Consider the following 16,164-nt stretch of genomic DNA (forward strand, 5'->3'; position numbering starts at 1 on the left):
TTGCAAAACAAAAAAATCCAGAAGAGAAACATCTGGAATTTTTTTTTTATATTAAACACTGCAATTTTTTTTTTTGGATATAAAACTCATATCTTAATATAGTTTAAAATTGGCATTGGCCGATGGTTATTAAGACCGATGCCAATGTCAATGCATTTGCTAAATGGTCGATGCCAATGCATCAGTGCCCGTTATTATAAACCCAGTTTTTTTCAATTTTAAAATTGAATATAAAAGACAATGAATTATTAAAAAAATTTTTTAGCACTTAGTGATATAAAAAAGCGCTTAATTTATGGATATTAGTTGAACAACGTATATTACGAAATCAAGGTAACTTTGCGAAAACAACTACTTCTCTTAAGTTGTTTACTGACGATCGAATCTTACTATAACTAAAAGGACTAAAATACTAATAAAAAAAAATCTTAAAGAGCGAATGAAAAAGGAACGAGAACTTCGCAACTTTCCTATAGTATCTTACGATAAACTGATCGTTCGTGAGTGGATTCAAAAGAAAAAGTAATAAATTTTGTTATTTATATTTGTTATCTTAAATTTAGATTTTTAAAATGGAAACTAATCGGTTATTAAGGAATAATCTTGATAATAGTACTTTTAATAATATTGAAAAATAAATAATCTTAAACAATTCCCAATAAACAAATATATACCGTTAAAAAATCAATCAGATATAGATATTAAATTTTATAATGATGAGGAGGTAATAATAAATATAAGTCCTTATTACTATAGTTCAGATATTTCAAGTATTACTGCTGACATAAATTCAACTGCATTATCTATCCTACACCTTAATATTTGGAGGCGCCAAAATTAACTTTCAAATTATATGTCAAACCGAATTATGGTGCCGTGACAAGGAAATTATAATTTTAAAAAAACATTTCTAAATTTCAACTTAATAATTATAAAGTTTTTCATCAAATTAAAGACTCTGAAAAAAAAGGTGGAGGATTGTACATTTTTATCCGCAACTCTTTAGATTTCAAACTACGTAAAAATACTTTGCTCATACGCATGATCTTGAATTGTTATCAATTAAAGTTATAACCTTTACCTTTATATCCTTGTTCTCTTACACGATTTCTAATTATTTGAGGGGTTACTGTGATATTGTGATCTTATTTAACTTTTAAAGCTAATTTAGCTGCCGAAAAAAATCTATTTTTCTTCACATTAATGATCATATTGCGTTGATGGAGAGACAAAATGTTTTCTTGACCCCAATTATATATATATATATATATATATATATATATATATATATATATATATATATATATATATATATATATATATATATATATATATATATATATATATGTATATATATATATATATATATATATATATATATATATATATATATATATATATATATATATATATATATATATATATATATATATATATATATATATATATATATATATATATATATATTGTACGAGAACAATTTGATTCGTTTTTTGTATATATACAGTGGGGAAAATAGAATTAGCCCCACCGTGTTTTAATCCAAAATTTATTTATAAATGTTTTGTACGAGAATAATTTGTTTCGTTTTTATGTATATATACAGTGGGGAAAATAGAATTAGCCCCACCGTGTTTATATCCAAAATTTATATATATATATATATATATATATATATATATATATATATATATATATATATATATATATATATATATTGTACGAGAATAATTTGTTTCGTTTTTTGTATATATATAGTGGGGAAAATAGAATTAGCTCCACCGTGTTTTAATCCAAAATTTTGTTAATCTGTTAGCGAATTTGTGCGATGCATTTTTGTATTCAAACACATATAGTTATTGTTAACAACTTTTTAGATTATAATATAGCATAATTAACTTGTGGTACATTTGATAAAACCATAAAATGTAAAATACTTGATATTTGCGGTAGCAAATAGAATTAGCTTCATCAATAATTATTATTAGTTTACTTGTATATTTTGATCTGGTGATACGCATTTGTGACTTAGTATTTTATTATTATTTGTAAGTTAAATAAAGACTGCAGGAAATTGCAAAGAAAGTTAAAAGACCTCCAAAAGTGGTTAATAATTACTTCAAAATGGGCATTCATTATTTTAACTATGGGCTTTAATTATTTTAATTAATTAATTATGGAGCTTATGAGTAAAGTAGTGGCAAACGTAAAATTAATAATAGTACTAAACGAGTTATTGTACGTTGTGCTGCTGCTTAGCAGATGACTGCATCTCACATTTGTACTGATTTACAATTACCTGTAACTGTTTAATGTTTGAGACAAAGCGTACATAAAGATCCAAACACAGTTTTGAAAAAGCGTAAACCAAAACCAAAACTTACTGTTTGCATAAAGAAGTTAGACTACAATTTGGGAAAGAACACATGTCTTGGCATGAAGAGTGGCATCAAGTTTTCTTTAGTAACGAAAAAAGTTCAATCTAGATGGTTATCAATATTACTGGCACAATTTTTTAAAAAAAGGAAGAAGCAAGGATAAGTCATAGCTTTGGTGGTGGAACTGTTATGGTTTGGGGTGCTTTTTTCTTTGCCACTGCTATGGATTTCAATAAAAATGAGTTCACAGGACTACAATAACTTATTAAAAACTAGTTTGCTTGAACATGGTGAAGAATTGATGGGTGAAAATTTCACTTTTTAACAAGACAATGCTTCTATCCATAATTCAAAGCTTACAAAAGCTTGGTTAAGAGAAAAAAATATTCAGGCTATAGAATAGCCCGCATACAGTCCAGATCTTAACCCAATTGAAAATCTATGAGGAATACTTTATAGAAAAATGGTAAGCAATAGAAGCTTGGAATGAAATATCTACAGATACTAAAATCTTTTGACTAGTATGTCAAGTTGCATATTTGAAATTATTTAAAAATCAGAAAACAATACTAAATATTAAATGAGCGTAAAAACAAAATATTTTCTGTATTTTCTTGTAAATAACGTAAATGATGCCAACTCTCTTTTTTCTAATGCTTTTATGACCTTATAAAGTTTATACCCTCTCAAATTGAGGGGGGGGGTGTAAACTTTTCAAAGTCATAAAAGCCGATCAAAAAGAGTTTATTGATTCAAATTTGAAATTTGTTGATGAAAGGTTTAAGGTTTTGTGTTGTCTTATGTAGTGGTTCATATATAAATCTGTTTTTATAAAGAACTGACGGTTTATAACAGTTTAATCTTTTTTAAATGACACATTTAAGTCATTTATAAAAAAAGCTTGTTTATCAAAACCACAAAGTGCTTTTGCTTTTAACAAAAAAGTATAAAATTTCAATAAGAAAATTTTAAATGGTAAAGCTATACTTTTTCACGGAAAAAACCGCATTTATTTTTAATGTTGTTGATGTTGGCTTGTAAGCAAATTTAACTTAGATTAATGTAAATTGTTGTTAGTGCTTTTTAAAGCACTAACTATTATTAGTAAATTAACTTTTTTATTGCAAATATAATTTTTTAGTATAAATTTTTGTTAATTTTAATAAGCTTTACATATTGCGGGCTTTTCAAATTTAATAATTAAATCATAGGCTCTCAAATAAGCCTTATATTCCGTTATTGAGTTATAAAACATAGTAAATTTGTAGTTAACTATAAATAAATTTTTACTTAAGTACTTATCTAACAATTGTTAAGTAAATATGGATTATGTAAGTTAAAAAAAGCATTACATTACACAAAAACTAGCAAACATAGGTTTAAACAGAAAGTCTATTAAAACTTTTAGATTTATACGTTTAGAAATTAAAAGAAATTAAAAACGTTGGGTTATTGCGTGTTTGAGATAAACGTTCAAGAGCTATCAAAACAACGTTTCCAGCAAACGTTAATTAAACGTTTGCTCTTTTTTATTTTAACGTTCTTATTGAACGTTCAAGTATTGTAAGTCGGAGTTCACAAAAGTTGGTTCATGTAACGTGTAAGCGAACATTACGCGAACATAATTAACGTTGTGGCAATGTTTTTTGAACGTTAGTTGTTAGCTTGGTTGTTAGCTCAAAACCAACTATTTACTTTCATCAGTTCATATAGCTGATAATAAAATTTTTGGACATATGTGATTATCATCTACATACATAATTCAATTTAATTTTGCATAGTATTTTAAGTGCCACTTTTAAAACATTTGAATCTTTAGAAATAAAGAAGTTTTGTTTAAATACAAAAGTAAACAAAGTTTATTTCACCGGCCTTCTAGTGGTGGAGAGGAATTTATGAAATTATGACTCGTTCAATCAGTCAAAATCGTTTGCTATTTATGAAGTATTGCAACATGTTTTGTGTAAGATTGAATCTGTAATAAATAGTAAAACGTTTGTCTAAATGAGTGGATATGACATGGAGGAAGCACTTAAACATTATCACTTAATGTTCTTACGTAGTATAAAAAAATATATTTTGGAAGCTGATTTTAACCTCGAGTCAATTAGTGTTAAAAAACGATCAACTTATCTTAAAAACTTGATCATTTATTATTTTTTTATATGGTTTACCTGAATGAGGTAAAGCAACAACATTTGTACAACAAATTTTATGGAAAAAACAAAGTTATATTTCGAGAATAAATTGCGCAGTATCAATTGTAAATAAGGAATAAAAACCCAGATCTTAAATGAAGGTGATAGGAGTCATGGAAATCGTAATAAGCAAAGACGGCGAAATTTGTAGAGCTAAGTTAAAAATTGTTTCAATTAAAGAAACGATCAAGTTGTGTTTTTGTCCTGTTCAAAAGTTATTAATTGCAGTAGATGAAGAGACCAACATGATACCCAGATCAAATGATATGCGGCCAACGAGATAGTCTGCAATAGAAGACAATATTTAGGACAATTTAGGGACAAATTTTGTTGACAACTCAACAGGGGTAGTGCGTAGAAAATGGAGACTCTCAATAAACATGTTAAGTTAATAATCTTTGTATAAGTGTTTGGTTGTTTATGTTCTTCAGGCCCTTTTTATATGCTGAGTAAAGAACTGCGTGTTAGGAGTTTTATTGTCGTACAACATCGTGTTAATTTATGTAGAAAAACGCTTAAACATTTTAAAATGAACTACATTATATTATTAAAAAGATTTAAGTTTTTTTTAATAAACAACCATGAACTCTTAGTTAAAGAATTTACAGTATGAGTTCTTTTTTACTGAAGAAACAAACAAATAAAACAAACAGCTGCAGCATTAACAAGAACACTTAATTTTTATGGCTCATTGGTTAGAAACCTACGTAAGCATGGATCTAGGTTGCCTGAAAAGTTTAAATGTTACATATTAGAAAAAAGACAATAAAGACGAATGAGAGGTGAAATACTCTTGATTTGTTTAAAAGAAAAATTCAGTCTTTCTGAAAAAATAATATAAGTCAAAACTAGAGTTATAGAAGTATAACCATTGATGGAAATTTGAAAATGTGTAAAAAAATAATTAAACAAATTTTAAAACAATTAATTTTGATATCGATAAAACTTTATCTACTATTATTACACTTACACCAGAAAGTTTAAATTTCGGCGCTCTAATTGCTTCATATTTTATTTTTTGTTTTTATTACGATGTTTAAGATACAAATACAAATATACAAGAGAAAAATTACTAGTGAAGATATTGTAAAAATAAATAAATAAAAAATAAATAAAGAAAGAACGCGGATACTCAAAGAAGACTTTGGTCTTGTCACAGAGAACCTTTGATGAAGAACTTAAAACTTAAAATTTGTACAAAGTATAAAAGTCGTTATACAAATAAATTAAATCGTTAAGATTAAAAAATCCTTTTACAACTAGAAAATGTAAATAAGCAAAAATTATAGAAGTATTTGATTTAATAAATAAAAAGAAAGCGGACACTCTCAGAAGACCATCAAGTCTTCATCAAGAATCGCTCGTAAATTTAAAAATCTCATAAAAATCAAATCCATGTATAATGGTCAAGTGTATAAAGCACAAGAAAAATTTAAGTGCAATCATATACATATTCATTGAAAATGTAAATTATTTAATGTATAAAAATACAAAATTATATCATCAACAGAAAAAATGATTTCCTGTAGCTTTGTTTTGAATGAGAGATAACTCCATTTCAAAGAAAACTCAAAATGTTTTAAAACTATTTTATTCCAAAGAGAAGCTCCACGAAATGAAATGCTTGATTTTCCAAATTAGTTTGAAAAAATGGTTGACGAATTAAATTATCATTTCTTAAGTTGTATTTATTTTTATCTTTTAAGGTATATAAATTATGGAAGAAATTGGGTTGGTATTAGTTTTACATTTGTACATAAAACAAAGAATATTAAAAACATTTAGCTGATATATATCAAGAATTTTCATTTCAAATAAGAGAGGCTTGGCATAAGTAAATCTATCCTTAAAATTAATAAGATAAGCAACATGCTTTTGTTGATGATAAAGAGGTCTAAGTTTGAATTTATTAGCGCTACACTAAGCAATTTTAAAAACATTTAGCTGATATATATCAAGAATTTTCATTTCAAATAAGAGAGGCTTGGCATAAGTAAATCTATCCTTAAAATTAATAAGATAAGCAACATGCTTTTGTTGATGATAAAGAGGTCTAAGTTTGAATTTATTAGCGCTACACTAAGCAATTTTAAAAACATTTAGCTGATATATATCAAGAATTTTCATTTCAAATAAGAGAGGCTTGGCATAAGTAAATCTATCCTTAAAATTAATAAGATAAGCAACATGCTTTTGTTGATGATAAAGAGGTCTAAGTTTGAATTTATTAGCGCTACACTAAGCAATTTTTGCATAGTTTAAATGACAATGGACAAAGCAGTAATATAGTTGAGTTAAATTACGTTTATTTAAAGCACTTCTTGCTTTATACAATATTCCTATACTTTTAACAACTTTATTACACAAGAATTCTATGTGATATTTTCAATTAAAGTTTTCATTGATAAAGATACCCAAAAATTTACTCTTTTTATTAGAGTTTTGTCAATAAAAAAGTAATGCTAAATCACGAGACAGAAGTTTTTTTTTAGAAGCTGGATGAAAAAGTATCAAATCAGTTTTTTCAACATTAAGTAAAAGCTTGTTTATTTTAAACCATTCGGAAATTTTTGTTAATTCGATGTTCATAATTTGAAATAGTTTTGTAACGTTGTTATCAGATAAAAAGAGATTAGTAACATCTGCAAACATGTCAACAATCAAGTTCAAAGCTTTATGTAAATCATTGATGTAAATGAGAAAGAAAAGGGGCCCAAGTATAGAACCATAGGAAACACCACGGTTATATTAATAGATTGGATGGGTCAGTTAAATTACGATCAACAAACTGTTTACGGTTGCTTAAATAGCTTTTAAGTAACAGTAAAATATTTCCTTTAACTCCATAATATTCATTTTTTGGTCAATTGAATCAAAAGCTTTTGATAAATCTATCAAAACTCCCAACGTGAATTGAGAATTTTCAAAAGATTCAGAAATATTGTGAATAACTTGGATTATTGCATGTTCTGTTGAGTTTTTTGAATCCGTATTGATTAACATATAGTATATTATTTGAAGAAAGGTGATTATAAATTACGTTATATAAAATTATCTCTAAAACTTAAAAAAAAACAGACAAAACAGAAATTAGAAACATTGATTGCATCACCAGCTTTGAAAATTGGTATCACTTTAGCTATTTTTAGAAAATCAGGAAAAACGCCCTGCTTTATTGAAAAATGTAAAATTTAAATAGTACATCGTTTAGGGGTTTATAAGACTCGATGACAACATTACCATTTATATTATCATGGTCAGCTGATTTATTACACTTAAGCATCTTAAAAGATTAAAATCTTCGTAAGAAAATTCATAAGATGTTAAGACCGAAGTAATAGAAAAAGCGTCTGTAGATACTTTAATTTGACTCCAATGAAGCAGGATAACTGCTCTTTAAAAGATTTTAAATTTGCTGCGGTAAAAAAGCGTTTTTCTTTTGCATTCCATCACAAATTTTTTTAATGCCTGTGGGAATTTTACTCTTGGAAAGTGCAATTTTCATCTTCTTTCTGTATTATATTAAATTGTTAAAATTTAGCATCAGACCAGACCATAGTTTTTAGATATTGGAAATAAGTGTTGCAATAAAGGGTCATTTAGTTAAGGAAAATTATGTCTGTAGTTAATTTATTCTTTAAAAGACATGAAAGAGTTTAGTTTAATTTATATCGTTAGAAATTTCCTAGATTTTTATATAACGGATTAAAGTTTCTACTGATTTAAAACATTCTCGAGATTTCAGCGCGCTTCAATAATGCATCACTCCGTGTCAAGTCAAGCACTGAAAACGATTTATTCATAATAATTTTTTCATCCAAACTTAAATTAATTGAGCGACGCTAAACTTGAATGTTTGGTACCCATGTGTATCACTCAGTAACCTTGGGAGTCATCATTAATACGCAAGATAGGACTGATGTTGACCACATTACCCGCGAGTTTTTAGTCCTTGCCTTGTGGATAAAAACTAGGGAGTTTGCCTCTAAAATAAAAATACATAAAGCAAATATATTAAGTTTCAATTCTTTATGTTTAACGCTCTCATACACATCAAGATTTTTTTTTTGACTTCATTGATTACTGCGCATAACCTTGGTTTATGTTGACACGTACTTTGTCACAGTAATTGTTACTAACAGAATGGTTAATAATTGGCGTTAACGCAAGGGAAAAAAGTCTTAGGTTGTGAAAATGTTTAGGTAGACCTAGGAACTCTTATCCTTGGCCTTGTTAATAACTCTGCCTTAAACTCGCCAAAGCATAGATTTTAAATTTGCTGCGGTAAAAAAGCGTTTTAAGAAACTTGTTTTCTGTTGGGATATTTTTTCTGCGGTAATATTAATCAAAATAAAAATGGGGAAGTGATCTAAGATGTCGCTTAAAATTATACCTTTTTTTTTTTAGAGATTTATTAAAAATATAATTTGTAATGATATTGTCAATTAAAGTAGCTGAAGTTGAAGTTTCTCTTGTTTCCTTATTAATTAAAGGTATTGCTCCATGTTCAAATACATAGTTATAAAATTTATTAATTCCACAATTTACGTGGTATTGAAAACTATTCAAATTAATATCACCTATTAAATAGTATAATTTTTTTTCTTGACTGTTTTTTTTTAAAATATCATTAATATATATATTAAAATTTCAAATTTGACCCGAAGGTGGGCGATAGCAACAACTTAAAATTATATTTTTGTTTTTGTCGTTATGATTTCAAGTGTTAAAACCTCTTTGTCGTCATCAGAATTACTCATGTCAGGCCTCATAACATACCTCAAACATTCTTTAATATAAATTATTAAACCACTGCCTCGCTTTTTATTTTTACGCTCTAAAGAAACTTTATTAAAACCTGGGGCCGTATTCTCATCTCTCCGTTAAGCTTAACAGAGCTTTTGTCTGAAATTTCATTACAATATTTCTAAGTAAAGAAATGACGAAAATTTATATAAATTCGTTAAAATAAAACTTATACCAAAATAAAAAATTTATGTTTAAAAAATTATAATTTTAAATTAATTTTTTATTAATGTAATTTAAAAGAAATTTCAGACAAAAGCTCCGTTAAGCTTAACGGAGAGAAGAGAATACGGCCCCTGGTAAACAGTTATTTTCGCTAAAAATTACGTCATCAGAGCTACACCAAGTTTCTGATAAGCAAATAAGGCTAAAAAAACTAAAAGATTCTTTCATATTTATACAAAAATTTTCAAAATTTTTTGATATGCTTCTTATACTAATATGAAAGGCTCCGATAAAATAATTTAAATACGGATCCAATTCATGGTTTTGTAAAAAGTCATCAGTTTGAAAAAAATCAAAAGAATTTAATTCAAAGTTGTTCAAATTATTCGAATCCATTTTTATTATTAGATTTTACCTTAGTAAATAAAAGAAATTCTTTTAAAAACCACGTGTTATTAGTTTGTTATAAATAGCTTTAGCATATTTACCTTTTTGTCTTAGTTCTTTAGCGTCTGTAAAAACATTTTTCGTAACTCGATTGTTCTTTCGCAAAAATCTTCGTTTATAAAAAACTTTTCATTCATAAGTTTTATTTTTATGTATTTGTCAAGGATAACTGATTTGTCTTTAAGATTTAAAAATTTCATAACCACGGTTCTGTTTTTATCATTAATTTTTTCTTTTTTTCCTACTCGATCTGCTCGTTCAATAATAAAGTTTCCTTGAAATTCAAGATTGATTTTAAGTATATCTTGGACTTTTCTTCCGCAAATCTTCCCAACTTTCGGTTTCTGATTCCTCAATTCCATTTATTCTCAAATTGTTTCGCCTACTTTTATTTTCCAGCGCTGCCAATATGTCCTTCATGGATTCAGTCAAATGTTTTCTAAAATATTTGGTTTACTGTGATCAGGCTTTGCTTCGGCAAGTTCAACTAAAGCTTTATCATATTTATCACTTGTAAAATTGACAGATTTTTTTAAATCGTTAATTTCCAGTTTCAGAACTTTATTTTCATCTTTTAAAGTATTTACTTGATTCTCCAACTTTTCAATTTTAAAAATTTCAACTTTAAAAATTTCTTTTAATTGAGCTATTGTAAAATTTGTTGCCATTTTCGACTTCCTTGTTTAGTTGCAGTTCAAACACGTCCGTTCGCGGTGAATGTTCGCGGCTGTATATATTTTAAACAAAGAAGATAAAAAAAATGCGTTGGTGCGTGTTGCAAGCTTATTAATGTTGAGCTACTACCATAGTTATAAGAAATAGGTTGTCAGGTCATTCGAACCGTCAGGTCATTCGAACCGTAGTATTGTAATTTTTTTAATGATCGTTAAAAAAACTTGAAAACAGCTATGTGGAAATAAACAGAGACCACAAAATGTCAAAACGCACACAAACATTGATGCTTTAGTCTATGTAGATGCATTATTATTTCCTCTCAATACACTGATACTCTTTTTGAAGACGAAAGTTTTTTTAAAGACGTATATGCTTTTGGGGTGGAGTTGTCTAGTGAGACAGCAAAATATACATTTTCTTCCGCAATTTACTTTTAAAAATGCATACCTCAATAAAGCTTGGCAAGGCGTACAAAAAGAAGTTATTGGAATATTTTTATGGATTTAACAATAAAAAATTTAATTCTTCTCGATAAAAGCATAGCTATCATATTTGATGACGAATACTACCCTAGTATGCACATAAATAAAATCACAATCAACCTTGTTATACTTATAGACTACACAACAAACTTTTATTTTTAGTAGAAATAAAAACTAGAAACTCTATATCTAGTAGGAAAAAAAAGCTGGCTGGTTTAAAAGCTAATGCTGGCGGAGGATAGATTTATTTGCCAATCATCTTGAAAATCAGCTAGATATTTTGGCAATGAACAATACAATCATGTTTAAGCTTTTAAACAAATTCAGTTTACAATAACTCTTTTGTAAATTAAAATGATTTATCATCGTTTGAATTTTTTATAGATATGAAAAATTTTATTCATTACCTGTGTATGTCTTATATTTTCTTACACGTTTTCTTATTCTAAATTTTTAAAGTTGTGGTTCTATAAGAGTTTTAATTTTCCTTCCAAAAATTTTTGATTTTTTGGAAGGATTTTTTGTAAAGTGCAAACTTTTTGAAATTGTAATCTTTATCTTTTAACTAAGAAAAGCTATTAAAATTATCAGATTGCACCAAAACGTATTTCTTGCATGCATATTAAAGAAATATATTACAAAAGTCCTGTATATTTATTAGAAAAATATATTACAAAAGTCCTGCATATTTATTTGAAAAAGATTTAAAGAGTTTTTTTTAGTTTTCTCAAAAATGGGTTTTGAGCAAAGCCGCTATTTTAAAATACACCAATTCAATTACAAAGCAAAGTTAACCACATTTACAACTCAATGCCTCCTTTTTTGCATTAACTTGTTTTGTAGATCAGTACTGACTATTTTTTTGATAGCAGCACAAGGAAGACTTTGAGTTTTACATTGAGTTTTTCTTTTCCTTGGTAAGCTGCTTTCATAAGAGCGAAGAAGCATTACCTTACCTTTAGAGACAAAGTCAGGATTTTTTAATGTTTAAGATGTTTATGATAATTTTAGGAACTCTAAGTTTAAATATGTTTATGCTTAACTCAAATAAAATATTTTGCGAACGATTCCGTTGATTAAACCCTAAAAACAAAAGTTACTAAAACTTTTTTTTTTTTAATAAAATTTTTTTTTATAAACTTGTTGCCTACACGTTTGGGGTACGTGAAGCTAAAATGTACTTGTTTTTTTGTTCCCTGGCACGAACTATTGCAATATTATGCAAAATTTGACATAGGTATAAAAATATAAATGTTTCAAGTTTGCTCCTTGTCTGGAACTTAGCTCAAACATCAAAAATGCATCATCCACGCCTGGACTTCTTATTCCTTCTTTAATAAAGTAAAAATTATCCAGCCCTATTAGTAAAGTAGAAATTTGATTATCATGATAAAAAACGATGAAACGTCTACAATTAGCTATACTTGTACGTTAGATTCGGCTAACCGAACAAAAAACTTTTTTTGTATCATTTAAACTTTGCTACCAAAGACGCTTCTAGATACATTTCTATATAAGGATTAAATTTAATTCTGTTTTTTTTTTTTAATTTGTCAAAAGAATATTCATAAAACTTCATGAAAACAATAATAAAATTTAGTAAACCGAAAAATTTAAAGTTGCAAACCTAAAATGTTTAAAGGGGTCATCCATAAATGATGTCAGTAAATATAAGGGGGAGGGAGTGCTGGAAAGTTTGACACTAATTGACAATGGGGAGGGGGTGTTGAGGCCAAAATGATGTCAATTTAAATTATTAATTTAGTTTTAATGAGCAGATTTTAACGGTATTTACTAAATGGCATTGAAATGATGTTTTGTTTGTGGGGAAATTAATACTAAATGCGGGGAATTTGATATTATATTTTATTAAATTATTTATAATATAATATTATAAATTAATATAATAAGTTTCCCAGAGACATTAAATAAATAACAACTACTAACGTAAAATAAAAACTACTATCGTTTTATTAATATATTACCATTTCACTGCGAATCAAATTATGTTAGAAATATTAACTCTTTGTATATAAAATTCACAATCGTTATTCGCTCCCTAGCGGATTATAAAATGAGGTTCAAAGTAAACTCATAAAAGTAAACTCATAAATTTGTCATTTTTTGAAATTAAATTGTCGTTATTTCAAATACAAAACTCTAATTGCTCTCTAGTTGATTGTAAAACGTGATGCAATGCAAACACATAAAGTCTATTGAAAATTCGAAACGCTAATTTCTCCCTAGCGGGTTGAAGAAACTCTTTTAAAAAGTTTACTCTAACAATGAGCAAAATCATTATTCTGATTGTGATGTAAACAATACTAATAAATCAACGTTAAAGTATGGATAAAACCGCATTACTTAACTTATTAATGGTCTCGTATGGAAATGCTCAGCCCGATAAAAAAAAAGGCTAATATCCAGAAAGAAGTCCATAGTATATGGAATTCATTAAAAGAAGAGAAACTGGTGCATAAGGATCTTGAATCAAGAGTAACGTATTTAATCAATTTATTTAATGAAAAGGCAATGAAGTTCAAGAGCAAGCAATTATCATTTTGGGCCAATACTCCAAAACAGTCTGCCCCCACGTATACTCCACTTGAATTTGACAAGAATTCCTCACAGTTTGTTGAGCCCACCAATGAGCGATCTGTTATTGATGATCAACAAAGTGCATTAACTTTGAGTTTGTTGACCACGAAAAATCAAAGAAGAAACTAGCTCATCTATGTAAAAGACTGGCCAAAAAAAAGTATGATCAAGCTCAACAGAAGAAAACTAGAGAACTGAAAAAAGCTAGAATGGAGGAAATCTGCTTAGAGCATCTAGAAGTCAAAGAAAAACCAAAAATCAGAAAGAAGCCTGGTCGATCGTCATTAGAAGTAGATCAACCTCTTCTTTTAAAGGCAATTATGGATATTGCTCTCCATGGTTCGTCCGCTGATGAAAGACGTCGGTCAGAGGTTCTTCGGGTAATGATAGCTTAGCTATGTTTGTTAACATTGCATTTGTTAGAATTTTACTCTTAATTAGTACTTGCACTATTGTAAATATCCTTGAAATATTAACAACTAATTTCAAGATTTGATTTGAATATAATTTACGAAATAAATCCCGTTTTCTGTAAAAAAGTTAATTATATCCAAATATATACCTTTATTATTTAGAGCATTAAAACTCTCGACGAATTGACATCCGAGATGAACAAAATTGGATTTGCAATCAGCAAGAGCGCCCTCTATACTCGTCTACTTCCGAGAAGTTACGGAACATTAAAAGGCAAAAGGCACATCAAAATAGTCCCTGTTAGATTGATCAGTCCTCAGAATGAAATTTTATTTAAAACATGTTGACGGACTCTTGAATCTTATTTAAAACATGTTGACGGACTGCAGTTCAACTATAAATTATGTGGAAGAAGGACCAGATGAAGTGTGTTTCTATTTTAGGGCCAGATGAAGTGTGTTTCATTATCCAAGACGACAAGGCTAGAGTGCCAATTGGAATCACAACAGCCAAAAAACAGGTGCCGTTGTTGATGCATTTGGAGTACCGGGTAACTCTCCCAGACAACGACTGGGTCGTGGCTGCTAGACACAAGCTTATACTATCTGTATACGCTGGAATTACGATCAAAAAAGATGGTCTCAGAAAAACAGATGCTATTACTTATTCTGGACCTACCTACAGTGCTGTTCGATCAGGAAAACACGCATCCTTAACCGCCTTTGCTCATGGATTTGACTTTAAGCGGCTCTTGGATATCAAAGAATTCGACTCTATTACCAGAGATCCTCAAACTAATATGGTTAAGCCTATCGTTGTGTTTAGCGTCAATGGAGGACCCGACGAAAATCTCAGATACCAGAAAGTAATTGAAATCGGGGTTCACCATTTCTTGAAAAATAACCTTGACGCTCTTTTCATCATGACGAACGCTCCAGGCTGCAGTGCATTCAACAGAGCTGAGCGACGAATGGCACCTCTAAGTAAAGAATTATCTGGGGTGATTCTTTTGCACGAACATTACGGAACTCATCTTGATTCTCAAGGTAATTACATTGACAAAAGTTAATTTGTAAAAATATTAATATAATTTTTAATAATAAACTACATATCTTTTTAAATCAGGCAGGACAATAGATGAAAATTTAGAAAGACAGAACTTTGGTTTTGCTGGACAGGCTTTGGCTGATATTTGGTCTGATCTACAAATTGACGGTTATCCAACCATTGAAGAGTGTATTGATCCAGACAAATCAGAGCTAGAGTCAAGGAGCCTTTTATTACAAGATCAACGTTGGATTGCCGATCATCTTCGTACAAGTCAATGTTATACTCAAATTGTGAAATGTGAAAATCGTACTTGTTGTTGGACTATTAGAAGCTCTTACTTCACTCTAATTAGAGCAAGATTTCTTCCGCCACCTGTCACTGTCAACCAAACGAGAAACGGGCTCAAAGCAGTAGATGTCTCAGAAGGAGCAAAAGAATTGTTTCCATCATCAGTCTTTATGTTCATCGCATCAAATGATTTCCAATTTTGCCGTATGATGCGTTTTGTCCATCAATTCAGTGTAGCCTAGCTGATAGAATCTGTAAAAATAGCAATATCTACTTTGCCTCTCAAGCTATCTTGAAAAAGCACGCTTCTATCCATTCTTCTGCTATAACACTCCCTCTAATCAAAAGGGTCCAACCTGTTCGTATCGCTGCCAAGCGTCAGACAGAATCTTTGGCAGTCATCGCCTTGCAGAAGAGTTCGGAAACTGCTAAATAGTTAGATGAAAATTAAGTTGACGCAGCGAATTTGATTGTATCTCAAGAATACGACATCCTTTTAGAGCGCTGTGAGGATTCACTACCTATTGTTTCAATCGATGATCACTTAAACAACCCATGGGAAGATTATATTAAAGATATATAATACCATTTGCTTAGTTGATTATTTAATGAGATATAGACTTATTATATAATATAACTTGATGAGATCTACTATTATATAAA

General features: G+C 28.7%; 1 protein-coding gene across 3 annotated transcripts in view; it reads left to right on the top strand.

Moving 5' to 3' along the window:
* Positions 1-16,164, top strand: part of LOC136079645 (facilitated trehalose transporter Tret1-like) — a 63,012-nt gene that overhangs the window by 6,441 nt on the left and 40,407 nt on the right. The window contains exon 1 of one of the 3 annotated variants that reach the window (XM_065795764.1): positions 266-522. The exons of the other annotated variants lie outside the window; for them this stretch is intronic. The gene's annotated coding sequence lies outside the window, so the exon portion shown is untranslated. Of the gene's footprint in view, positions 1-265; positions 523-16,164 lie in introns of those variants that run through there. 3 annotated transcript variants of the gene reach the window in all.

Source organism: Hydra vulgaris, chromosome 04 (genome assembly GCF_038396675.1).
Source record: "Hydra vulgaris chromosome 04, alternate assembly HydraT2T_AEP".
In the NCBI taxonomy this organism is placed as follows: domain Eukaryota; kingdom Metazoa; phylum Cnidaria; class Hydrozoa; order Anthoathecata; family Hydridae; genus Hydra; species Hydra vulgaris.